This window comes from Sminthopsis crassicaudata, chromosome 1, assembly GCF_048593235.1.
Source record: "Sminthopsis crassicaudata isolate SCR6 chromosome 1, ASM4859323v1, whole genome shotgun sequence".
NCBI lineage: Eukaryota > Metazoa > Chordata > Mammalia > Dasyuromorphia > Dasyuridae > Sminthopsis > Sminthopsis crassicaudata.
Genome location: NC_133617.1, coordinates 158,996,228 through 159,022,935, shown reverse-complemented (window position 1 = coordinate 159,022,935; position 26,708 = coordinate 158,996,228). Strand labels below are relative to the sequence as shown.

General features: G+C 39.2%; 1 pseudogene; it reads left to right on the top strand.

The window, feature by feature from the left end:
* The first annotated feature begins 7,210 nt into the window (after window positions 1-7,210).
* On the top strand, window positions 7,211-8,110 carry LOC141549449 (SAP30-binding protein pseudogene; annotated as a pseudogene).
* Window positions 8,111-26,708: the final 18,598 nt, after the last annotated feature.

The window sequence follows — 26,708 nt, the reverse complement described above, 5'->3', positions numbered from 1 at the left end:
TATAGAGCTAAGTACCCATACTTAACTTTCAATAGAACTGAATTCACGTTAAGTACCTCCACTTAAGCTCTATACAATTTGAACTATCACTAATCAAACTTGCTATAGCCTTACTGAAGCCTATTCAAACCCAATAGCTCTGTATTGTCTCAAATCATATATACAAGGGTGGGAAGAATGGACAGGTGGGCAGAACAGACAGAACTCTAATTCTATCCAAGAGTTCTGCTCCATTTGAGATCTCTTGATGATTCATAATAAACTTTTACTTCTACTTTTACTTATAATTTAGTAAATTCTTTTACTTCACCCATGCCTTGTCTCATCAAAAGCCTGCACATCCCCAACAAACCTGGTGGCCCGTACGGGGAATCAACAGAGCCAGCTGTAAGTAAGCCCCCTCTTTCTCTGAACCCTCTGTGAGCAGCCAAAGATCCGGATCAACTTTGTCTGCCGGGGCATTTCCGCTCGAGCAAAATCCTTACTCGTGGGGACGCTTGCGATAAGGATTTCTGTGATTTTTCTCTCTCTCAAGGGAAGCCTTGGAGAACGAAGGAGCTATTGGGAAAAATTCGGGGTTCTTTACTGTTCTTAAGGCTTTGGCGTAATTTTTTGAGGCTTAAGGCAAGAATGGGTCAATTTATCTCATCCATTCCTAAAGACTCACCTCTAGGGTGTCTCTTAAAAAAACAAAGATAAATTTGTCATAAGAGATCTCAAAATAAAAAAACTAATTCATTTTTCCAAAAATACCTGGACAAAGTACCTTCTAGGCAGCCAGCAAAGATGGCCCATATTCGGCTCAACAGATTATAAAATTATTAAGGAGTTGGACTTATATTGCAGGAGACAAGGGAAGTGGTTTGAAGTCCTTTATGTTCAGGCCTTCATGGCTCTAGCGCAGGTTGCTGAACCAAGGCCACATTGCAAAGCGTTACTTGCCAAATCTAATGAAGAGGAAGAAATTGACCTTTTAGACAATCCTCTCTTCTCCACTCCTTCAAGGGCACAAGAAGCGTCTGCTCCGCCCTCTGGCTCTCAGCAGAACGCTTACACTCCAGAACCTCCTCCTTATCAAAAACAGGACCCAGGGTCCAAAGATATAGGACTCCCCTCTCCACCAGAGAGGAGTTCTGGAAATGCCCAACCTCCACTTCTTAGTCCTTCTCATACACAAAGTGGGCTGCCTTTCTCCTCAACCCAATCCCTTCTGCCTCCCTCTGAGGCCGGCCAGTCTCAAGGCCTTGGCCCTCCTCGGGCTGAAGCTGTAGATTCCCCTTCTCCTCCTCGGGAGCCTGATTCGGCTACAGCGTGGATCAGGAGAATCCTTCTAATCTCTTCCCCTTGAGGGAAGTCGCCGACCCTCAGGGGGGAGTACTCAGAGTACAAGTGCCCTTTTCCATGTCGGATCTCTCCCAAATCAAGGAAAAATGGGGCAGATATTCTGAGGATCCTACTAAATATATTGATGGATTCAAAGCTATCACCCTCCAATATGATCTTTCCTGGGGAGATATTAATATTATAATCTCCTCTTCCTGTACCATAGAGGAGAAAAGGCGAATCTGGGATTTAGCTCAGGAATTCAGGGACGAGATGGCTTCCTCCTACCCTGCTAGGTACCAGGCAGGGGCTGTTGCTGTACCTCCATCAGACCCCTCATGGAACTATCAGGAGGGGAGCAGGGACAGAGAGAGGAGAGACCACCTACTAACCTGCCTCATTGAGGGCTTGAGGAAAGGAATCAAAAAGCAAGTCAATTATGACAAGCTCAGGGGGATACTCACACAGCTGAGGAGAATCCCACCCTCTTCCAAGGTCGATTGGAAGAGGCCCTGAGAAAATACTCTAATCTGGACCCCACTTCTCAGGAGGGTGTCACGGTTCTTAGCATGCATTTTATTAACTAGTCTGCCCCAGATATCAGAAGGAAGCTACAAAAATTGGCCCTAGGGCCTCAAACCCCCATGACCCAATTATTAGAAGTTGCTTTTGGGGTGTTCAATAATAGGGACCAAGCAGCAGCAATGGAGAAGAATCACAGGGCCAGAGCCAGAAATAAAGAAGAGGCTCAGCTTTTAGCGGCCGCCATTTCTAGAGATCAGACCCGTTCATGCTATATATGCAAGAGGCAGGGTCACTGGGCTAGAACATGCCCCCAGAAAAAGCCTCCAGATCCTTGTCCTACATGCCACAAGGAAGGACACTGGAAAAGGGACTGCCCAGAGAGGGGTAGAGCCAACTGCCTCAAAGCTCGCCCTCCAGTCCTCTCAGGACTCCTTATGACGGGGCCTGGGGCTCGGCAAGGCCCCACCTTTCTCCATCAGCGCAGCGGAACTCAGGGTGACTCTAGACGTGGCAGGTAAGCACAGTAATTTTCTATTTGATACTGGGGCCTGTTTTTCAGTTCTATTATCCCACTCTGGTCCAATGCGCCTCTCCCCCCGTAAAGTAATGGGGATTGAAGGGAACCTCCAGAGCTGCTTGGAAACTTTCCCTCTACCTTGTAGAGATTTGCTGTTTCCACACTCCTTTTTAATTATTCCTTCCTGTCCCACTCCTCTATTGAGTCAGGATTTAATGGAGAAGCTGGGAACCCAATTCTCTCTGCTCAAATCTCCAAGCGATATATTTGTGCTCCTTCTGAGACCTTCCCATGTTCCTTATGAAATCTGGGAGGACATAGACTCTTCCGTCTGGGATCAGGGTATTCCTGGAAGGGCGATGCATGCTACACCAGCCCTCCTTAAGCTACGGGATCCTACTGTGTTCCCACATAGACGGCAGTATCCAATTAAGCAGGAGGACAGGATCCGGTTACAGCCTTTGAGAAGTTCCTTAAGTTTAAACTTCTGATCTCCTGCCAATCTCCCTGTAATACTCCTATCCTTCCTGTTAAGAAAGTGAATGGGGATTATTTTATGGTACAAGATTTAAGGGCAATTAATGAAGCAGTTATCCCAATCCATACCATAGTACCTAATCCCTATACTATACTTACCCAGATCCCAGGAAATACTCAATGGTTTACTACCCTAGACCTAAAAGATGCTTTCTTTTGTATTCCTCTGCATGGGGACTGCCAATTTCTCTTTGCCTTTGAATGGGCAAAGCCAGGTGGACTTCCTGGTCAATTAACCTGGGTGGTCCTCCCTCAAGGTTTTAGAGACAGTCCACATCTATTCCGGCAAGCCTTAGCTAAAGATTTAAGAGATCTTGAGCTGCCCGGCAGCAGCCTTATTCAATATGTGGATGATATCTTGCTCTGCAGTCCTACTAGGGAGAAGTCTCTGGCAGTGACTGTAAAAACCTTGAATTTCTTAGCCTCAAGAGGTTACAGGGTCTCTCTATCCAAGGCCCACATTGTGACCCAAGTATTTGACAGATTGTCAGGCAATCTCACCCCCACCTCTGGCTCTCTAACTGAGGAGAGGAAACAGGCTGTCTTAAGTATCCCCCCTCCTATTTCTAAGAAACAGCTGAGAAACCTCTTAGGTATGGCAGGCTTCTACAGGATCTGGATTCCAAACTTTGGGATTATTGCTAAGCCCCTCTATGATTCTATTCAAGGTCCCGATAACCTTCCTCTCGAATGGGACCTGAGCAGGCCAATGCTTTTAAAACCTTGAAGGCTAAGTTAACCTCTGCCCCTGCTCTCGCCCTGCCTGACTTACAGAAACCTTTCACTCTGTATGTAGATGAAAGGCGCGGGCAGGCTTTGGGAGTCCTTACTCAGTCTCTGGGATCAGATCCCAGGCCAGTGGCCTATTTTTCAAAGAAGCTGGACTCAGTTTCTCTAGGATGGCCTTCCTGCCTTAGAGCGGTAGCTGCAACCGCCCTCTTAATAAAGGAAGCCTCCAAACTGACCTTGGGGTCGCCATTACAGGTTTTAACCCCCCACAGGGTCCAAAGCATTCTAGAATCCAAAGGCCATCAGTGGCTCTCAAGTGGGAGACTTACTAAATACCAGGCTCTCTTACTAGATACTCCTGACCTAACTCTCAGAATTTGCCACACGCTAAATCCTGCCACCCTCCTCCCTGACGTCTCTCAGTCTGGATAGATTGTCCATAATTGCGAGGACATGATAGACTCTGTATACTCTAGCAGAGCTGACTTGAAGGAAATTCCTCTTGAGAACCCAGACGCTGAATGGTTCATGGACGGGTCTAGCTTCCTCAAGGATGGGGAGAGAAAGGTGGGTTATGCAGTGGTATCTCTTTATAGCACCCTGGAAGCTAAGCCATTGCCTCCTGGCACCTCCTCACAGAAATCCGAACTTATAGCATTGACCAGGGCTTTAGAACTGGGGAAAGGGATGAGAGTCAATATTTATACTGATTCCAAAGCTGCTTTTCATCTTTTGCATGCTCATGGAGCTATTTGGAAAGAAAGGAGCTTGTTAACAGCAAGGAATTCTCCCATTAAACACTCGGGAGAAATTCTACATCTATTACAAGCTGTCCACGAACCCAAGGAGGTCTCAGTTATATTGTGCAGAGGGCACCAGAAGAGAGAGTCACTTCAGGCTAAGGGAAATAGGCTGGCAGATGCAGCTGCTAAAACAGCTGCCCTTACCCCTCTATTGACACCTTTAATTCCCCAGCTGAGTCTTTTACTCCTTCCTATAGCACACAGGAGAAAGCTCTGGCAGAACAAAAGGGGTACAGTCTTTCTCCCTCTGGTTGGTACCAGACTCTCTCAGACCACTTCTTAGTTCCAGAGGCAAATCAGTGGAAACTGATCTCTGGTCTGCACCAGGCTATGCATCTGGGGAGGAATGCCCTCCACTCCTTAGTTGAACGCGTTTTCACTGGCCATAAGCTGGGGGAACCGATCAGGCAGGTCTGCCAGGCCGGTCCAATTTGTGTCCAGGTGAATCCTGAGGGAGCTGTTAAACCCCCACCTCTCCTGAGGCCAATTCAGAAGAGAGGCACTTAGCCTGGCGAGGACTGGCAAATAGATTTCACGCATATCCTCCCTGCAGAGGTTTCAAGTTGCTTCTAGTGTTAGTGGACACATTTACTAACTAGGTAGAAGCATTTCCTTGCAGGACTGAGAAAGCCCACGAGGTATCCAAATGCCTGTTACACGCAATTATACCTCGCTTTGGTTTACCTGCCATGTTATAGAGTGATAACGGGCCTGCCTTTATTTCTCAGGTGACACAAATTGTAGCAAAAGCTCTTAAAATTACTTATCACCTTCACTCAGCCTGGAGACCCCAAGCCTCGGGGAAGGTGGAGAAAATGAACCACACTCTTAAGCAAGTCCTCACTAAATTAAGTCTTGAGACTCAAAAAGATTGGATTAAAAATCTCCCAGTCGGGCTTCTTAGAATCAGAATTACCCCCAGAAAATCTATTAATCTCAATTCATTTGAGCTCTTGTATGGAAGGCCTTTTCTAACAACCTTTAGGATCACTCTCCCACTTATCTTGAAGTATTTATAGGCCTGTCCATTGGATGACACACTACAGTCATTATGATCAGAACCAGAGCACCCTATGTAGTTCTGGGGAGCACATTTTCCAACAGAGTTTTTACATTTCAACTTGGATTTCTACATGCTTTTTGGGGCTGTGATTTCTCTTTTAGGATTTGACCAAAATTTGATAGATGAGGGTAAATGAAAAAGCAGGGTGAGATCCTGAAAAGGGGTAATTTTAAGGGGAGAGATATTTTTCTTTTGATTATGACTTTACACTTTTGGAACTGAATCGAATAAGAAGTTCCTCTCTCAACAAAAAGAACAAGTTCCCTTTGGGATGGAGCTTTAGCACTTGCTTTATGTAAATGAGACTACCTAAAATACAATCCCCTGAAGACTCCAGTCATTTTTGGAAGGCATATTTTTATTCCCAAGTGTGTTAACATTTTACCAAAATTAGGCATGACTGCCTACTTAATAGAAACAGGTTTTACAAATTAAAAGTCCTACTCACCTTCATTTCTTTCCTTTTAGAATCTGGAGAGTTAACACCTAATAATGTACAGGTCAAGACAGCTGTATTTCACAATTTTCACCCACATTACTTATAAGACTAGATTTTACAATGGTAAAATACATTTTGAAATGAAATTAGTGAAATCCTAAAGTGATAGTATTTGAAGTTATGATAGGAAAGCCTGGACCAAATTTTCTTAAAAAACAAAAATTCAAAAGAACCCACATAGGTTTTGGAGTTTCAAATACTTTGTCCTGGTGTGAGATACACTGGGGTGGGGGGGGGGAAATTGAGAAGGGAAGATGATCCCCAAGATGTAAATTAAACTCATCTACAAGCTATCTTTGGAATGCCATGGAGTGTATCCTTCCCACTCAAAAAAAAAAACCAAACATATAAACAAACCAAAAATAAATAAATAAATAAAGCCTTTTCCCCAAGTAGCATTAATTTAACTTCTTTCCTTAAAGTTGTTGTAAAACTCTACCCAAAGAGGAAAACACTTTTTTTAATCCACCTCCAAAGGTGTAAACTCACAATCAAGAAACAGAAAGAAAGTTGAATTAAAATTGCCTCCTTTAAACTTGTTAACTCACAAGGGGAGGTATTAATACCAAGTGCTGGGAAGTTTCTCCACATCCTAACCTGGCCTCTCTGGGTGAAAGAGCCTGATGGGCTTTGTGAAGTTTGCCAGGTACCTATGAAAGGGAAGTGACTTGAAGGAAGAGGTCCATCTCCAAGAGGCTGTGCAGCAGCCAAGGCCCAGAGTAACAAGCTAAGGGGAAGGCCTCCAGTCCCCTTCAGAAGAGACCAAGTAGGGCTTTCCAGCAGCTAAGGCAGGCCTGTGGCCTCCAAAGAGCAGCAGAAAGGTGGATGTTTCCTAGTCTGAAGATCATCTAGCCTTTAGTGATCTCACTTTCTCTGTTTCATTCAGAGAATAAGGAGCCTTTAAAAAAAAGCTTTTAAAGAACAAAGAAGTAGCAAGGCTGGGAAGAGGGACTCAAAAAAAAAAAAAAAAAAATCAGTGAGGCAGGAAGCAAGGAATCGAGGGTATCTAATTTGACCATAGGGCGGGGGCAGGGAGCAGAAGGAAGGGGCGTCCCAGCGTCCTTTAGGAGCCCAGGCACTGGGAGGAAGGCAGAAAGTAAGTCAGCGAGGGTGACGGCTACCTCCCTGCCAGAGACTCACACTCCTTCAGTAGTGAGCAAGGCCCCAGCGTCCTTCGGAAAGCACGGGCTCGAGGGCGTAAAGAAGGAAGGAAGATGTCTGGCAAGAAGAACGTTCTGCCTTCGCTGGTGGATTACTCGGAGGATTCGGAGCCCGAGTCAGACAGCGAGGCTGGAGTGGAAGCGGCTGGAAGCGTGACAGGAGCGGAGAAAAAAGGAGGCTTGGTGTGTGAAGCCTACCGACATGATTTTACTCCACTTGAGCGAGATCAAGATGGTTACCGAGAAGGGGATGAAGAGCACATCGGACACTCAGAAGGTACCGATTCGAAGACCAAAAAGACGCAGGCTGATGCTCCAAAGGAGTTTTCAGACCTGGAAAAGAGAGATCCTCAGGAGCTGCTTGCCTCTCTCCTGGACAGCGTCAGGAACTTGTCTCCAGATGAGATTAACATCCCCCCAGAGCCACCTGGCAAGTGCTCACGTCACCTCCAGGACAAGATAGAAAAACTATATGAGCTGAAAATAAAGGAAAAGATGGACCTGAATTACATCATTCAGAGGAAGAAAGAATTTCGGAATCCCCGGATCTATGAGAAGCTTATCAACTACTGTGCGATTGATGAATTTGGCACCAATTATCCCAAGGATATCTTTGATCCCTCTGGATGGTCTGAGCATTCCTACTATGAGGCACTAGCTAAAGCGCAGAACATTGAGATGGACAAATTGTTAAAAGCCACAAAGGAGAGAAGGAGATTTGAGGTTGAGAGAGGCGTCGGTGAGGTCACAGCCAGCACCGGAGCTCCAGCTGCTCAGAAGAGAAAAGGTAAGTGGGACTGTGCTATCCCAGGGACCAGGGCAGCCCAGCCAACCATCCTTTCCCCAACAACTCCCTTGCCAGCCATTGTCACAGTGACAAGCAGTGCTAGTGGCTCCAAAACTGCCGTCATCTCAGCTGAGGGCAGCATTGTGAAGAAAGCCAAGCACTGTTAGATACAGGGCTGGACAATACTTTATTTGGAGGGACAGCTACTCCTGGACCTTGCCATAAATATGAACCTTAGATGTGGAATGCACTACATGCTCTCACTGTTTGCATTTTTGTTTTTCTTCCCAGGTTATTTTTACCTTCTAAACCCAATTCTTTCCCTGCAGCAAGAGAACTGTACGGCTCTGCACACGTATATTGTATCTAGGTTATACTATGACATATTTAAAATGTATAATACTGCCTGTCATCTAGGGGAGGGGTGGAGGGAGGGAAGGGTAAAATAGGAACGGAAGTGAGTGCAAGGGATAACGCTGTAAAATGTTGTAAAAAATTACCCATGCATATGTACTGTCAATAAAAAGTTATAATTAAAAAAAAAAAAGGAAATAGCATTTTTTTTAAACCATGCCTAGAAAATTTTTAACATTTACATCCTTGTAAAACCTTGTTTGTCCCAAGTTTCTATCCCAAGACTATTGGAATTGTGGCTAAAAAAAGCTAAGTCTTGAAGTAATTGAATATCATGTAATTTTGCTGTGACGGTGTACAATAAATTACTGGTTCTGCTCACTTCAAAAAAATAAAATAATAAACTGCTTCTCAATTTATAATGCAGAAAATATGGGGGGAAACTTTTTTGTTTCATAAACATATTTTATTATGTGTTAAGAATGCAAAAAAAAAAAAAAACCAACAACAACAAATAGACCATTTTATCCTCTCAATGATGCTGGGAGGTGGGCTCTGTTGTTCTCATTTATTCCCATTTTATAAATGGGACATCTGAGGCATGCAGAAGTAAAGTGATTTACCCAATTTCAAACACCTAGTAAATGGGTGAAGTAAGAGTAGAACTGCATTCTATTTCAAAATTTCAGAAATTTTCCATTATTTCAAATGCCTTTTGTGTATGTTTCATGCTGTAATTCTGTTGTGCATTGTAGTTACTAAATAGTTTTGCCAGTCTATTGAATGTGTCATATCTCCACACATTCCACTCACCCTTTAATTGAAGGTTCCATGAGGGCAGGTGTTATGCTTGTATCTTTTTATCCATCCCCAATTTTCTATGTGTGGGGAAAAGGTGAAGCACATATTGATCAGGAACTGTTATCTAAAGCCTTAAGGTCTCAGTTGAGGAAGCATGTGATTTTAGATAAGGCTTGCACTATATTTTATTGTTCAAAGTAAGACATGGGTGGTAAAGTTAAACATCTACTAATTTCCACTCACCAAATAAGGGAATAGAGACTATGTGACCCATCACACAATATAGAGGGTGGGATTTGAGGGGGTTCTTTGTATTAAAATTGTAAGAACTCTCAATGGAATGACTCTCCTACTGTGGGTATCTTTGCTGTCCTTTTGGGCTCACAGGCCAGGAGAGTCCACTTCTTGAGATTCTAATAAATTTTTTCTGTACATCATTTGGAGCAACTCCTGCGTAGTCAGTTTGGGTAGGTGCAAGTGTCCCGAACACCTATCACATAAATTTCTATCTGGACATGAACTGGGAGATAATGACCAAGAAGGTGCTACATTTGCAGCACCTGCTTCTGATCTTAGATTGGGAATACTGAAAATTAAAGGATTTACCCAGAATCATTTATAGCCAGGAGGACCATGTAGTACAGGTCAAAGAATGCTGGCTTTAATGTTACACGGTCTGAGTTCTGAGCTTTGTCACCAGTGTGACTTTAGAAAATTCACAAGACCTGGTGCCTCATTTTGGTCCTACTTACCAGACCTCTTGGGTAATCAAACCTGCTTGGTGATGAAATCACACCTGCCTGGCCTCTGCATAGCTTGCTGTATTCCAAGCTGTCCTATCCCAGGCATTCTTGCCTGCTTAATTTGAACTCAGTCTGCAGTAATTCATGTTATTCTGACCTGGTACAAATCCTCACTTCAAGTTCCTCATTGGCCTGGTGGGTGGCCTGGAAGTTTGAGGAGCAGAAATTCTTGAGACAAATGGGAGCAGATATGCAGGAACAATAAGCCCCTTGCACAGATAGGAGGAGAATTTGTCTGAGAATGTTAAAATTTCTCCTTGAACCCAACTTTCACATAGTCCCTTCATACACTGACTGATTTGTCTACTTTTTGTTTTCATTTGTGTTTGCTTAGCAACATTATGGTTAGAAAGCATTCAAGGGTAGAGTTAATGATAATAACAATCTTGATCACTTTTACTAGCCTTCAATTTAGAAGAGTCATTTTCTTAGCCCTCCCCTAAATACATTCTAATGGTTCTTTTTCACTTCTATGATTAAATATATAATTGTTTGACATTTAAAGCTTTTCCTAACCTCCCTTCTTTACCCCTCCACCTTTTACCAGCCTTTTCCTTTAATCCATTTTCCCTCACCACGAATATGTATCCTGCAATCCAGTGATCCAATGATACTGGCCTGCTGATTGTTCCTCCCAGGACACAAATCTCCTAGTTTCTGGGTATTTTCATTTGCTGCACACTTGTAATCCTTACTTATTTCTTTTCCTGGCTCCCCTGGCTTTTTTCAAGGCTTTGTGAAAGACCATCTCTTCTCCAGGAGCTATTTCCTGGTTCCCCTTTAATGCTAATCCCAGTTATCCAGTTTATCTTATATTGAGTTTATTTGTACTTGATTGTTTTCATCTTTCCCCCACAGATATCTATACACTTAAGGGCAGGGATTTTCTTTTGTCTTCTTTTATTCCCAGTGCTTATGGCAATAATCTGTATTGTAGGTGCTGTCTTCAACAATGATATGATTCAAACTACTTCCAATTCTTTAGCCTGGAAGAGAACCATCTATACCCTGAGAGAGGATTGTGGGAAATGAGTATGGTTCACAACAAAGCATTTTCACTGCATTTTGTTTTTCTTTGCTTGTATTATATATGGCTTTAAAAAAAAAAAAAAAACTAGTTTGATTTGATTTTTCTTGTGCAGCACGATAATTGTATGTGTATGCATATATTGGACTTGACCTGTATTTCTACCATGTTTAATATATATTGGACTATTTGCCATCTAGGGAAGGGTGAAGGGGAAAGGGGGGAAAGAAACTGGAACACAAGGTTTTGAAAGGGCTAATGTTTAAGAATTGTCCACATATATTTTTTGAACAATACAAAGTTTTAATATTAACTATTAAAACAAGATGAAGATGTCAAAAAAAGAAAAGAAACCTAGTGAAACATATTCTGGATAGGAGCACTCCTACCGCCTATGGCGATAGTGCTTAAAGTGGAACCAAAGCAGAAAGATGCCACTGACAAACTGACAGCAAAAGCCATGTGTCTATCAATAGTCCCACATTGAAGACAATGTCCTCATAGGGAGATCCAGCATGGAAGTAGAGGATAAGGGGAAAGTAGAATAGAAAGTAGACATAGAAAAAGATCACCACCTCAAATGGATCCTTTCTGGAAAATACAGAGATATTATTGCCAAATTTTGAACTCCCCAGATCAGAGAAAATTTTTCAAGAAACAAGGGGAAAAAAGCAATTCAACTACACTGGAGATAATACATTGGAGATACAATTAGAATTGGACAGGACTTAACTGCCAGTCGCAATAAAATATCCCAGGTCCTAGAATCACAACCTCCAGCAATCAAAAGAACTAAGCCTGCCACCAAAAATATATCCAGCAATATTATCCATAACTTTCCATGAGAAAAAAAATGGACATTTAACAAACTTGCAGATTTTCAGAACTTTCTATCCATCAAACCTAAACTCAACAGAAAATTTAACATATAAAAGCTAATATCAAAGATCACTTTTAGTGAACTCCCCAAATTTATGTTTTCAATGGAAATGTATACCATTGTTGATTAAAGAAATGAACATTAAAAGAACTCTGAAATATTATTTTACTTCTACCAAATTGGCTACATGATAGAAGGGGGAAATAACAAATATTGGAGGAGTTGAAAAATTAGGATGCTAAAATGATATTGATGAAACTATGAACTGATTCAACCATTGTGGGAAGCTGTTTGGAATTATACCCCACAAGTTATAAAACTTTGACCAAACAATACCATTAGTAGTTATATTTCTCCATGTGATCAAGGGAAAAAAGGGAAAGAACTTATATATCTTTTAAAATATTTATAGCAGTTCCTTTTGTGATGACAAAGAACTGGAAACTAAGGGGTGCCCATTAATTGGGGAATGACTGAGTAAGATGTATTTTATGATTGTGATGGAATACTACTGTGCTGTAATAAATGACAAGAAGGTTGATTTTAAGGGGAAAAACATGCAAAACCTTGCACAAAATAATGAAAAGTGAAAATTAGGGAATATACAAAATATTGTATGTAGTTTAAAGGAATGTCTTTAAAAGAGTATCTGCAAATGACTAAGCTATTCTGAGCAATATGAATATTCAGATCAATTACAAAGGATTTATAAAGGAAGGTTCTGTATACCTCCAGAGAAAGAACTGATAAATGGAAGTATTTATTATGTAGTTTCATTTGTAACATATATATATATATATATATATACATATATATATATATATATATATATGTATGTATGTGAAATGTTGGTCTTTTCCAGTGAAAGGTTGGGAGGGAAGAAAATAGCTCAAAACTCAAAATTTAACAAAAATAAATTAAACAATTAAAAAAAAAAGATTAAATTCAAATAGTATCTACCTTTCTTCCTTCTCAGAGAATGATTGATGTATTGTTCTAATAAAAAGTGATTTTACCCACCAGAAAATAAACAAAATAAAGGTAGTTTGAAATAATTCAACAAGATTTAATTGTTGAAGTAAACTAGTGAATAAATCACTTAAATTGAATTATATTTTACAACTCAAAATATAAATGTATAGCAGTAGAATGTTAAACTAGAATATTATTGAGAAATAAGATGACAGACTTGGAGAAGGTAAAGAGAAGTGAGGAATCAGCATGTAAAATGAAGAGTCAGGTTCAAGATGGATAGGCTTTATTCAAAGATCAGTGGAAGAGGAAAAAAATGAGAGAACAGTTAAGAAGTTAAAGTTGGAGTCTATTTACACTGACAGTGGGAGCAGAAGGTTTGAAAGTCAAGAGTTTGGAGTTTTGGAGAGATTTGAGAAGGTTTTTGATTCCATTAAAGGATAAACTTTTTGGAGAAATGCATATTAACTTCAGAAAGACAATATTGTATCAAGATATAATATTTACTAAAGGAAACTATGTAAATAAATTTGCAACATGAAATGATTTTAGCAATAACTCACTAAAAAGCTCCTTGAAGGAACATTTGAAGATATCTAATCTGCATACAGATAATCTTAGATACAATCTAATCAAAGTTTGAAGTAGCCATCATGTGTTCATGGTATGTGTGAAATTCAAGAATATGATTATTTTAATGTGATTATTTCAAGTTCATAACAATTTCAGAGTAGGTAAATTGAACAAGTTTTTATTGTAATATTAAATCTACTAGTTAATAAATTAAATCTAAAACATCTGAGTTTCATATTTGCATGTATTATAGTAAGATATTATTTTTTATCTGAATTTTTGGTCAACTCAATATTTTTTTTCATCTAAGTATGAGTTCTTAAGCTTGCCATTTGTATGCTAATTGTAATACTCATGTTATAACATTAAGTCTTTAAAATATCTTTTTTCTGGATGATATGAGGATAATAGATTCTTAAAAGAGGATGTAGGGTAAACATGTAGAAGTTGTTGGGGGGGGTTTTGTTGTTGTTGTTGTTTTTTTAATTGAGTAGTAAACTTTGAGAAAGCAACAATATTAGATTGCTTTCTCTGAGAACTAGGATATATCTACATTTATCTACCTATATGGATATATAGAGAATATATGTGTGAGTGTATACTTCCAAAAGTTTGAGTATAAATGTTAATAAGTCCTCAAAATTAAGTTAAAACTGCATTAATAATTGTAAAATTTAAAATCATGTCTCCACTTTTCCTCCTCTCTCTCCTCTCCTCTCCCCCCACACCACCTCGCCATGTTGAAGTCCTGTCTGACAATATCAAGAGACAGAAGATCTCATTTTACAAGACGTTTCCGTGGATTTTTTTTTTTTTTTTTTTTTTTTTTTTTTTTTTAAATAAGCGCAAACACTGCAGCGAGGGCTTGGGCAGCGGGGGCGATGAGGGCCCCAGCAAGAGTGCGGCCCATGTGGGAAGCAGTCACCTTCTGAGCGAAGCTGATGACCGCAACAGGAGCCCGCACGGAATCCAGCTCGGCCAGGGCTAGACTGCGGAGGGAAAAGGAAAGAGAGAAGGTTGACGACTCCGAATCTACCCTCGGCCTCAAGACTGTCTCTGGAGGTGGCTCATCTCTCCGCATCAAGGACACCGCTGCATTCTGGGCTCCAGATTGAATAGGGTGGATCGAGATCCCTCCGTGGGTCTCCGGAAAGGAGAAGCTTTCTGGTACTGCAAAGCTCAGCAAGCCTTTGGAAGGCGGATAAGAAAGCACTAATTTCCTTCTCTCCAGTGGTATAACTAGACCCGACAGGGGAAAAGTTGCCAGTGAATCTTTCCAGGCAAGAGATCGTGTGGCGTTTGAGAGAAAAAGGAGAATTTGTGAGATAGTTTGGAGAAAGGGATTATGATGCAGCGGTTAAGACTTAGAAATTCTCGTGCCTGAGGTTAACAAAGATTTCAGCACTTGAAGGCAACTTTGGATGAGGTTGAGTAACAGAAGAAGACACAGAATGATCTGAAAGTCCAGGAAGAAAACACTCCTACTTGGGACTTCAACTTAATTTGCATTGGGGCTGTTCTTAGGAAGGAGGGATCTGTATCCTTGCTAGAACTGGGCATGAAAAGCTCTTTCCAAGCATGTTGCACATGTTCTAAAAGATGAGACACAGAAAATTTATTCAGGGTTTAAAAAGATTAATGACCCTTTGCCAGAAGCACTTCTCTGCACCTCCATCAAAATGTATGGAGTAAAATGCACTGTGATAACTGCCCTTTGTGGAGCTATCTAACACAAGAAGAAACAGTCCTGTGGTCTCCTGGGGAATTGCTACCAGGAATGATAGAGAGAGAAAGCATCAAGTTAGGGGAAATTTTCTACCAAATTGATTTGTTTCTTTCAAAAACTCTGCTTCTTACATCAATTATGATGTAAGACTGTTGATTGTAGACTGTTAATTGTTGTATTATGTTTTGACTTGAAAAACCAAAAACAAAACCCAAAAAACTCAATCACCAAGGGTTATTTTCTAACAGTTGAAGCACAAAGTTAACTATAACTAACAGATTGTTTTGATAAGATTCTGATTATTGCTCCACTCCAAACCTGCCCCTGCCACCCCCTGCCAAAACCTCACATAAATCCTTAGTCACTAGTTGACAGGTACAAACTCAGGTCCACCCAGTCCATAGTTTCATCACCTATGGAGTCTAAACATACCATAGAAATCAATCAATAAGAAAGCACCAATATGATGTAAATAAACACATTAAACCATTCTCTTTAATTGTTTTTTATTAATTTGACCAACATAGCACTTGTCCACTATCCTTATATGCTGTCTGTTGAAACTTATGATGAAGGCAGGCTAATCATATTATTATTATACATTAATACTTTCCCATTAGTAGGGCTTTTCTGAATGCATTCTGGATAACCACATGGGTAGTTTCACCAAGTCTTTTAAGACCTCCCCATGTTAGCAAACTACTCCTATAATCTTAAAATCCACTTCTCTGGCGATAAAATCTGGTTCCTTAAATATCTTGTTTTGTTTTGCTGGGTGTTGACTCCTGATAACTCCTAGTAAATTCCTAAAAGATGTATATTCTCTCCCAACCCAAGTGTGTGATTTTTGATCAATTATAATAAATGTCTTTACTTGATTGGATATTGCCTGAGTCCTGGATTCTTTGATTTTTTCCTGTCTCACCTGCAATTTGTTGAAAATTGTGACTGGAAAAAAAAAGTTTGAGGCTGACTTTTACTAATTCTCCAGCCCCATTGCCCACACTTTTCAATGTTGTTTTTTTTTTTTTTCAATTACAGGTGAAGATGATTTTCAACATTCATTTTTGTAATCTTTTTAGTTCCAATTTTTTTCCTCTATTCCACCCTTACTTCCCCTCTCTCGAGACAGCAAACAATATCATATATGTTCCACATTAGTCATGTTGGGAAAGAAAAAAATCAAAGCAAAAAGGGGAAAACCATGAAAGTGAAAAAAAAAAAAAACAGTTGAAAATAGTATGCTTTGATCCCCATGCAGTCTCCATAATTCTTTCTCTGAAAGAGAATAGAATTTTGATCAAAATTTTATTGGAATTGTCTTGGATCATTGCAATGCTAGAAAGAATTAGGTCTAACAGAGATGATCATATCCAATATTGCTGTGCTATGTATAGTGTTCTGCTGGTTCTACTCACTTCATTCAGCATTAGTTCATCTCTTTCCTGGCTTTTCTGTAACCAACATGCTCATCATTTCTTAGAGAAAAATAATATTCCAGTACATACATAGTTTATATTTTATTCAGTCATCCTCTCAATTGATGGGCACTCATTCATGTAGTGTCCTGCTGTCTCTCAATTGTAATCCTTCTCTGGGAGGTTTCTTTTCTGTAAATCGATTTCTCTGTAAGCAGATTTCTTGGGAGGCTTCTGGAGCCTCCAGCAAGAGGGAATGTAGAATCTGGCATCCTCTTCTTCCTGAATCCTGGCTCCTTTTATCCTCCCAGAGAGGGGCAGCTAGTGGCACATTGGATAGAGCACCAGCCTTGAATTCAGGAGGACCAGAGGTCAAATCTGGTCTCAGACACTTAACACTTCCTAGCTGTGTGACCCTGGGCAAGTCACTTAACCCCAGCCTCAGGAAAAAAAAAAAAAAAGAAAGAAAAAAGAAATCTATCTTCCCAGAGAATGGGCTTGTGGGTATTCCAAAGGTGTAAACTCCTTTAAAGGTGTAAACTCCTTTCAGAAGACTAAAGGTGTAAACTCCTCCTGAAAGTGTGAATTCTGAGCTAGAAAATTGTTAAATACTGTGCTAAATTAGACAACCAAGTTAGCACCTAGTAATCCTAACATCTTCCCCTTTCTTTTGATTTAGAACATAGGATGCTCATGACCTTGAAACAGATATACATAAATCCATCAATATGGGAGATATTATACATAATTACATAAACACATAGTATCATAACACATGCTAGAAGTGATGTAATAAATAACATGATCAAATAATCATAAATTGAGAATTTATACATGTCCATAAGTCCATTGTCCATTAGTTCATGTGCCAAAAATCCAATAATTCCTGCAAGTTTAAAATCCTACCATAGTCTTCATCAACAATTTTTCATCTCAAGGAATCCAATGATCTCTGCTGGCTTTCAAGTCCTTTAACAGTCTTGTTATTAACCATGCTCTTTCAGTTTCAGATGTTCTTAGATTTTCTCCTTTGTTTTGGGGTCTCTCTTTTTCTGTCTCTCTCTGATGGACAAGGTGAATATGACTCGTTGGCACCCATCTGATTCCTTCCCCATCTGAAGAAATACAAGCAAACCCTCTCCCCCAAGCAGTTAACCTCTCTGGTCCCTTCCATTCACCACTTCTTGGATCTCTCCACATCACCTGCAATTATCTAAAGATAGTGGAGTTGTTTGTACTGGGCACTGCCCTTCTGGTGGGTTATAAAACCTGTCTGCCAGAGCCAGTGCAGCTTTGTCAAAAATTTAAAAATTAATGGTATAGAGAACTAAATTTAGAAGTTCTCTAAGGTTACCTGTGGCTCCCCCTTTCTTTCGTTTTTGGAGGAGTGTCTTAATGTCTCTTTTTCTTCTCTCTACTATTGCCTGATCTTGAGAATTAAAAGGTATGCCAGTGGTGTGTAAAATCTTATACTGTGCACAAAAGTATGCAAAATGTTTAGAAGTATATGCAGGTCCATTATCTGTTTTTATTTCTTGTGTCACACCCATAATTACAAATGTTTGGATAAGGAATTCAGTGACCACTCAGGCTGTCTCTTTTGTTGTTGGAACTGCAAAAGTGAATCCTGAAAAGGTATCTACCACCACATGGATAAAAGACAGACGACCAAAAGATTTATAGTGCGTCACATGCATTTGCCAGATTTCATTGGGTCTCAAGCCACGAGGGTTCTTCCCTGGATGGAGCATAGGAGCATGGAAAGGAAGGCAAGCTGTACAACTTTTTACTATGCTCCTAGCTTCCTCTCTTGTTACTCCAAATTGTAAATGTAAAGCTTGGGCAGCCTGATGATATTTAGAATGAGATTCTTGGGCTTCCTGAAATAAAGGAATACTGGCTACCATAGTTAAATGGCTATCTGCCTTTGAATTTCCATCAAAAATGGGACCTGGAAGTCCACTATGTGAGTGGACATGCAAGATATAAATCTTGCGTGGATGCTTTCTCACTTGCTCTTGAAGTTCCTTAAAGAGCTGATAAATATTAGAGGCTGCAAATTTTATTTGGGTTGTGGAAATTCTTTGTACCACACCTACTGAATAGACAGAATCAGGAATTGTATTTATGTCTCCCGGGTAATAAGTAAGAACTAGCATGATTGCAAATAATTCATTCTGCTGAGTGGACTGAAAAGGAGTTCTGACTACTCTCTTTATGATTAAATCATGAGATATTTTCTTTGCCAGCATCTGTAAAGATAGCTGGTCCTTTAAGAGGAACCTTAGAAACCTTTTCTTCAAAAATCCATCACCAATTATGTAGTAATCTTTAATGGAGATCCATGTGCAAAATTTGGAGCGGTGGCCAATAAAACTTGCCATTCTGGGATGGTCTAGCAGCATACATTAAGTTGTGTGTTAGTATAGAATGTGTATATTTTGTCAGGACTTATCCCAGATAATTGTACTGATCCCTTGATGGCCTTTAATAAAATTCTAGCCACAAGCACTGGGTAAGGAGCAAGGCTTTGTTCTGGTTGTGCTGGGATGTTCACCCACTCAATCACACTGTCTTCTTGATGAAGGACTGCTGTGGGTGCCTCGTTTGTAGCAAAAACTGTTATTTCCAAGGGTTTTTGAGTGTCTCTTTCAACCACATTGGATAAAGCCAGTTCAACTTCTCTGAAAGCCTCTTGAGCTTCTTTTGTAAGCTGGCGTGGTGAGTTTAAAGCACTGTCTCCCCTTAAAATGTCATATAGAGTTTGCAGTTGGTTGGTAGTTAAGCCTAACACTGGCCGCATCCATTGGATATCTCCTATTAATTTTTGGAAATCATTTAAGGTGTCCAACTTCTCTGTTCTTAAAGAAAGTTTTTGTAGTGTAAGTGCCTTAGGATATACTTCATATCCTAAATATTGAAAAGGAGCATGTCTTTGAATTTTTTATGTAGCTATATGCAGTTTGTAGTTCCTTAGTGTTTTCATGGTCTTTTGTAGACATGCTTCTAACATTTGTTCCTCAGGTGCACATCCCAAAATATCATCCATATAATGTAACAATATTACTTTTGGAAAGGCTTTTCTTACTGGAGGAAGAGCAGCAGCAACATACATTTGGCACTTAGTAGGGCTATTTTTCATTCCCTGTGGCAAAACTGTCCATTCATATCTTTTACAAGGCTCAGACAAACTAACACTGGGCACTGAAAAAGCAAATCTTTTCATATCCTCCTTATCTAGAGGGATAAAATAGAAACAATCCTTAATGTCTATAACCCAAAGAGGCCATTCTCTTGGCAAATGAGTTAGCACCTAGTAATCCTAACACAGTTTTATAGCCTTTTAGGCATAATTGCTCTCCAGAATGGCTGGATCAGTTTACAACTCCACTAACAATACATTTGTGATCCAGTTTTCCCACATCCCCACCAAGATTTATCATTATTGTTTTCTGTCATCTTTGCCAATCTGATAAATGTCAGGTAGCCCCTATAAAAATTGTTCTCCAGATTTCTGCTTCCCTAAGATTCTTGGCTGCATTGGGTTTGGTTGTGCAATTTTAAAAAAAATTTAATGTGATCAAAATTAACTATTTTGCATTTCATAATCTTTATTTCTTTTTTATAATAAATTCCTCTCTTCTCCAAAGGTCTGAAAGGTAAACTATGCTTAACTCTCTTAATTGTCTCCTAAGAGACACTTGTCTTTCTTAGAATTCTATAAAGCCCCCTCTCCCATACTATAAAGGAAAGGATTTCATTTTGTGTTTTTGCAGGAATGGATAGCTAAGCTATTGGGTACACTTAAAAAAGACATGCCTTTTTATACCCTGTCCCCAAAACTCCAGTGGCTCCCCTGATTCTCCATTGATTGGGTACTACCAAGGTTACAGCCTATCCAAGGCATCGGTTTCTCCCCAAAGAGTGTGGATCTTCATCCCTGATGACATCTAATAAAGTATTTCTTTTTCTAATTTATGACTCTTATCTACAAGTTTTGTTAACTTTATTCTACATCAGACTAATCTTTAGGTCAATTTCATATCTCTGATTTAAGTTTGATTTCTCTGCCTTTCTCTAATTTAATTTTAAACTCTATGAAAATTAATCAATTATTCAATTTTTGAAATCACCATCTAGAGTTTTGTGTTCACCAACACAAGGTGTTACTCCTCAGGTAATCACACATGCTTGGTGATGAAGTCACACCTACCTAGCTTGTGCATAGCTTGTTATTCCAATATATATGCCAATAGGTAAGTCTACATATATGTCCTTTCCCAGGCATTCTTGCCTGTTTAATTTTTACTCAGTCTGCAGTAATTCTTGTCATCCTGTCCTGGCAAAAATCCCCACATCAGTTTGCTCATTGGTCTGGTGGGTGGTCTGGAAGTTTGGGGAGCAGAAATGCTTGAGACAAATGGGAACAGATCTGCAGGAATGATAAGCCACCTGCCCAGATAGGAAGAGAGACAGTTTGTCTTGAGAATGTTAAAATTTCTCCCTGAACCCAACTTTCACATAGTCCCTTCATACACTGATTTACCTATTTTTTGTTTTCGTTTGTACTTGCTTATCAACATTGTGGATAGAAAGCATTTAAGGGTACAGTTAATGATAATAACTATCTTCACCTTCACTTTTACTAAGCTTCCCTTTAGAAGGAACCTGAGTCTTTTTGTCTTTCTTTCTCTCCATTTTCATGATCCATGAGAGCTAGAAGAGCTGGTTTGATTTCTGGCATTTCCATGGATTGTGCATTCCACAACAAGGTACCCAAATAAAGCTTCTGGAGTTTCTAAACTATGTGGTGATGGCCTTACATGAGTTACCAAGGAGGGAACTCTTAGATTTTATGAGGAGATATTTAGGTGGCACATTTAAAATTCTAGGCAGTGGTACCAGAAGACCAGCCTTGGAGACTATTTTCTGTTAGGGACTGTAGTTCACTGTCAAGTCCTGGAGAGGAGAAGAAAAAGGACTAATTTTTCAGAAGAATTAGAGCAAGCATAGTACTTATCTTGCACTATCTATGGGCCTGTCAATTAGATGAGACATTAGACTCATTAGGATCAGCCCCAGATTAGGAGCACTGATGGGAAAACACATATAGCCTTGAAGTAAAAGCTTCTAAAACATTTGAAGGTATGATATGAACAAGACTGCTAAAGTAGCCCCTGAATGCCCTCTTGCTGAGGACTCAGAATAAGGATTCTACAAGCGATCCTTACTATATGAATCACATCTACTTTGCTTTTCCAATCCCTGTTTTTCTGGTTTTCCTGGGAATTTCTTTCTGGTAGTAGTTGATGCTTCTTGTAGGTAGAGTTGAAAGGAAACAAGTCAGCTGGGAGGTTATCAACACTCATAAAACTCCAGGTCCTGGGGAGCACATTTTCCAACAGAGCTTTTACATCTCATCTTTGATTTCTACATACTCTTTTTATCTATGATTTGTCTTTTTCTTTAGAATTGGACCAAAATTTGCTAGATGGGGGGAACTGAAAAAGCAGGGTGAGATTCCCCTAGGTTTTAATGTTTGAAAAGGCATAAGTATAAGTGGAAAGAGATTCTCTTTTTTGATTATGACTTAACAGTTTTGGAAGTGAATCTGATGAGGGGTTTCCCTCTCAGGAAAAAGAGGAAGATGCCTTTTGGGTGCAGCTTTAGCTACTACTTTAGGTATATAATACTACTTAGGGGATTGTCTTTAACTTAAATGGAATCACTTGTAGATTTAGGTAACTTTTGGAGCACACATTTTAATTCCCATGTGTATTAATACTTACAAAGATTTGACTGACTACTTAACAGAAACAGTTTTCCAAATTAAAATTCCTACTCACACTCCTATCTTTTCTTTTAGAATCTGGAGAGTTAATAGCTTTATTTCTCTCACAAGTCTTGCTAATATTACTTATAGATTTTTCAATGGTAAAATTAATTTTAAAATAAAATTATTAATATCCTTAAGTGATAGTATTTAAGGCTATGATCGGAATGCCTGGATGAAAGTTTCATAAGTACAAATTCAAAAAACAAACAACAACGTAACTTTTGGAACTTTAAACACATTGCTCTGATGTGAGAGATACTGGGGCGGGGAGTGAGAAGCAAAGATGGTCACCCAGATACAACTTAAACTTCATCTACCAACTTTCTTTGGACTACTATAGAGTAACCCACCCCCCAAAAAAACTTTTCCCTAGTGGCATTAAATTGGCATTTAACTTAATTAAATTTGCTTAAAGCACTTGTTAAAACTCCACCCAAAGAGGAAAAAGCACCTTTTTTTGAGAGAAAACTTTTTATTGGATTCCACCTCCAAAGGTGTAAACTCACAATCAAGAAACAAAGTCAAATTAAAATTAACTCCTTTAAACTTCCTAACTCACCATGGGAGATATAAATACCAAGTGCTGGGAAGTTTCTCCAGATCCTAGCCTGGCTCTCTGGTTGCAGGAGCCTCATGTGCTTTGTGAAGTCTGCCAACTGCCTATATTGTTGCTAAGGGGAAGGTCTCCTATCTCCCTCAGGAGAGACTAAGTAGGGCTTTACAGCTGCTGAGGCAGGCCTGTGGCCCTCACTGGCTCCAAAGAGCAGCAGAAAGGGGGGTGTTTCACAGTGTGATGATCATATCATCTTAGCCTTTTACTGATAATACTTTTAGAGTACTGGAGTATTGGTTTGATTGAAAAAGTTTCTGTCTCTCCTTCTCTGAGTAAACCACAGAAGTTGTGGAAATGGGGCAGTGATCTGCATCATCCCCCAAGAGTGGGAAGGTCATGAACCCCACTGACCAGGCTGGAAAGGAAGTTTGGAAGAAGGAGTTTAAAAAAGATTAAGATTTTTCTGGTCTCCAGAGAGTGCGGGAAGAGGAACAAGCGGCAGAGGCACTGGACTTGAGAAGATGGCTCCCTCTCCCACCAAACATCAAGACAGAACACATGACAAATCAGAGGATTGGTCTAAAGATAAAGAGGCCACCAAAAAGTCAAGTGAAAAGGACCATGGAAGAGACAAAGCTTGGAAGAGGCGCAGTGCCTCCAGTGGTAGCAGTACCTCCAGGACTAGCTCCACTTCCACCTCCAGCTCTGGCTCCACTACTAGCACTGGCTCTCACAGTAGTTCTACCTCTTCTTCAGCATCTAGCTGGTCTTCAAGTTCCATTTTGAATCAAAGTCTTGGGGCTCTGCAGTAATTGGAGGTGTCTTCTGAAAGAATTCAGGCTCTCTCCAAATCAAGTAAAGGCATTGATTTTATGTGATCAGCAGATTCCTTTCTTGTTTTTGTTTTTGTTTTTTTAGGTTTATACATGTGTAGTCATGCAAAACATTTTCATATTACTCACGTCATAAAAGAAAACAAACACCAAAAATAAACAAATAATCTAAAGAAAAATACAGTAAAAAAAACAAAAAACCTTTCAATTTGTGTTTAGACATCATCAATACTTTGGATAGGAATGGATAGTATTTTTTTTAATAATTTTTTCCACAGTATATATGCATGAGTAATTTTTTTATAATATTATCCCTTGTATTCATCTTTCCAAACTATCCCCCTCTCCTTCCACACCCTTCCCCCGATGACAGGCAATCCCATACATTTTACATATGTTATATTCACAGATACAATATATGTGTGTAAATACCATTTTCTTGTTGCACATTAAGTATTAGATTCCGAAGGTATAAGTAACCTGGGTAGATAGACAGTGGTGCTAACAATTTACATTCAATTCCCAGTGTTCCTTCTTTGGGTGTAGTTGTTTCTGTCCATCATTGATCAACTGGAAGTGAGTTGGATCTTTATGTTGAAGATATCTACTTCATCTTCATACAACATTGAAGTGTACAGAGATCTTCTGGTTCTGCTCATTTCACTCAGCATCAGTTGATGTAAGTCTCTCCAAGCCTCTCTGTATTCATCCTGCTGGTCATTTCTTACAGAACAATAATATTCCATAACCTTCATATACCATAATTTACCCAACCATTCTCCAATTGATGGACATCCGGAATGGATAGTATTTTTGATGGTAAGTCCTTTGAAGTTGTCTTGGATCACTGAATTGCTGAGAATAGTTATTCATTTTACAATACTGCTGCAGCGCTTTTCACTTTGTATCAATACCTATTTATTTAATTTTTAACATTTTTTCTTAAAATTTTTAAAACTAATTTTATAATTATAACTTTTTTTTTGACAGTACATATGCCTGGGTAATCGTTTACAACATTATCTCTTGTACTCAATTCTATTCCAAATTTTCTCCTCCTTCCCTCCACACCCTCCCCTAGATGGCAGGCAGTCCCATACTTGATAAATATGTTATAGTATATCCTAGATACAATATATGTGTGCAGAACCAAATTTCTTGTTGCACAGGAAGAATTTGATTCAGAAGGTAAAAATAACCTGAGAAGAAAAACAAAAAACAAAAATGCAAACAGTTTACATTCATTTCCCATTATTCCTTCTCTGGGTGTAGCTGTTTCTGTCCATCATTGATCAATTGGAACTGAATTAGATCTTTTTTGTTGAAGATATCCACTTCCATCAGAATACATCCTCATACAGTATCGATGAAGTATATAATTGCCTGGGTTCTGCTCATTTCACTTAGCATCAGTTCATGTAAATCTTTCTAAGCCTCTCTGTATTCTTCCTGCTGGCCATTTCTTACAGAACAATAATATTCCATAACATTCATATACCACAATTTATCCAACCATTCTCCAATTGATGTACATCCATTCATTTTCCAGTTTCTAGCCACTATGAAAAGGGCTGCCACAAACATTTTGGCACATACAGGCCCCTTTCCCTTCTTTAGTATTTCTTTGGGATATAAGCCCAGTAGTAGCACTGCTGGGTCAAAGGGTATGCACATTTTGATAACTTTTTGGGCATAATTCCAGATTGCTCTCCAGAATGGTTGGATTCTTTCACAACTCCACCAACAATGCATCAGTGTCCCAGTTTTCCCACAGCCCCTCCAACATTCATCGTTATTTGTTCCTGTCATCTTAGCCAATCTGACAGGTGTTTAATGATATCTCAGAGTTGTCTTAATTTGTATTTCTCTGATCAGTAGTGATTTGGACCACTCTTTCATATGAGTGGAAATAGTTTCAATTTCATCATCTGAAAATTGTTCATATCCTTTAACCATTTATCAATTGGGGAATGACTTGGTTTCTTATAAATGAGTCAATTCTCTACACATTTTAGAAATGAGGCCTTTATCAGAACCTTTAACTGTAAAAATGTTTTCCCAGTTTGTTACTTCCCTTCTAATCTTGTTTGTAATCAAAATTTTCTATTTTTTGATTAATAATGATCTCTAGTTCTCCTTTGATCACAAATTCCTTCCTCCTCCACAAGTCTGAGAGGTAAACTATCCTATGTTCCTCTAATTTATTTATGATGCTGTTCTTTATGCCTAAATCATGGACCCATTTTGATCTTATCTTGGTATGTGGTTTTAAATGTGAGTCCATGCCTAATTTCTGCCATACTTATTTCTAGTTTTCCCAGCAGTTTTTGTCAAATAATAAATTCTTATCCCAAAAGTTGGGATCTTTGGCTTTGTCAAACACTAGATTGCTATAGTTATTCACAATCTTGTCCTGTGAACCTAATCTATTCCACTGATCAACTAGTCTATTTCTTAGTCAATACCAAATGGTTTTGGTGACTGGTGCTTTATAATATAGTTTTAGATCAGGTACAGCTAGGCCACCTTCATTTGATTTTTTTTTCCATTAATTCCCTTGAAATTCTCAACCTTTTGTTCTTCCATATGAATTTTATTGTTATTTTTTCTAGGTCATTAAAATAGTTTCTTGGGAATCTGATTGGTATAGCACTAAACAAATAGATTAGGTTAGGGAGTATTGTCATCTTTATTATATTCGCTCGGCCTATCCAAAAATACTTAAAGTCAGATTTAAATAATTGCAAAGACATTATTTTTGTGGCAAGTGTTTTGTAATTTTGCTCATATAATTCCTGACTTTCCTTTGGTAGATAGATTCTCAAATATTTTATACTATCAACAGTTATTTTTAATAGAATTTTTCTTTGTATCTCTTGCTGTTGGATTTTGTTGGTGATGTACAAAAATGCTGAGGACTTATTTGGATTTATTTTGTACCCTAAAACATTGATAAAGTTGTATATTATTTCTAATAGCTTTTTAGTAG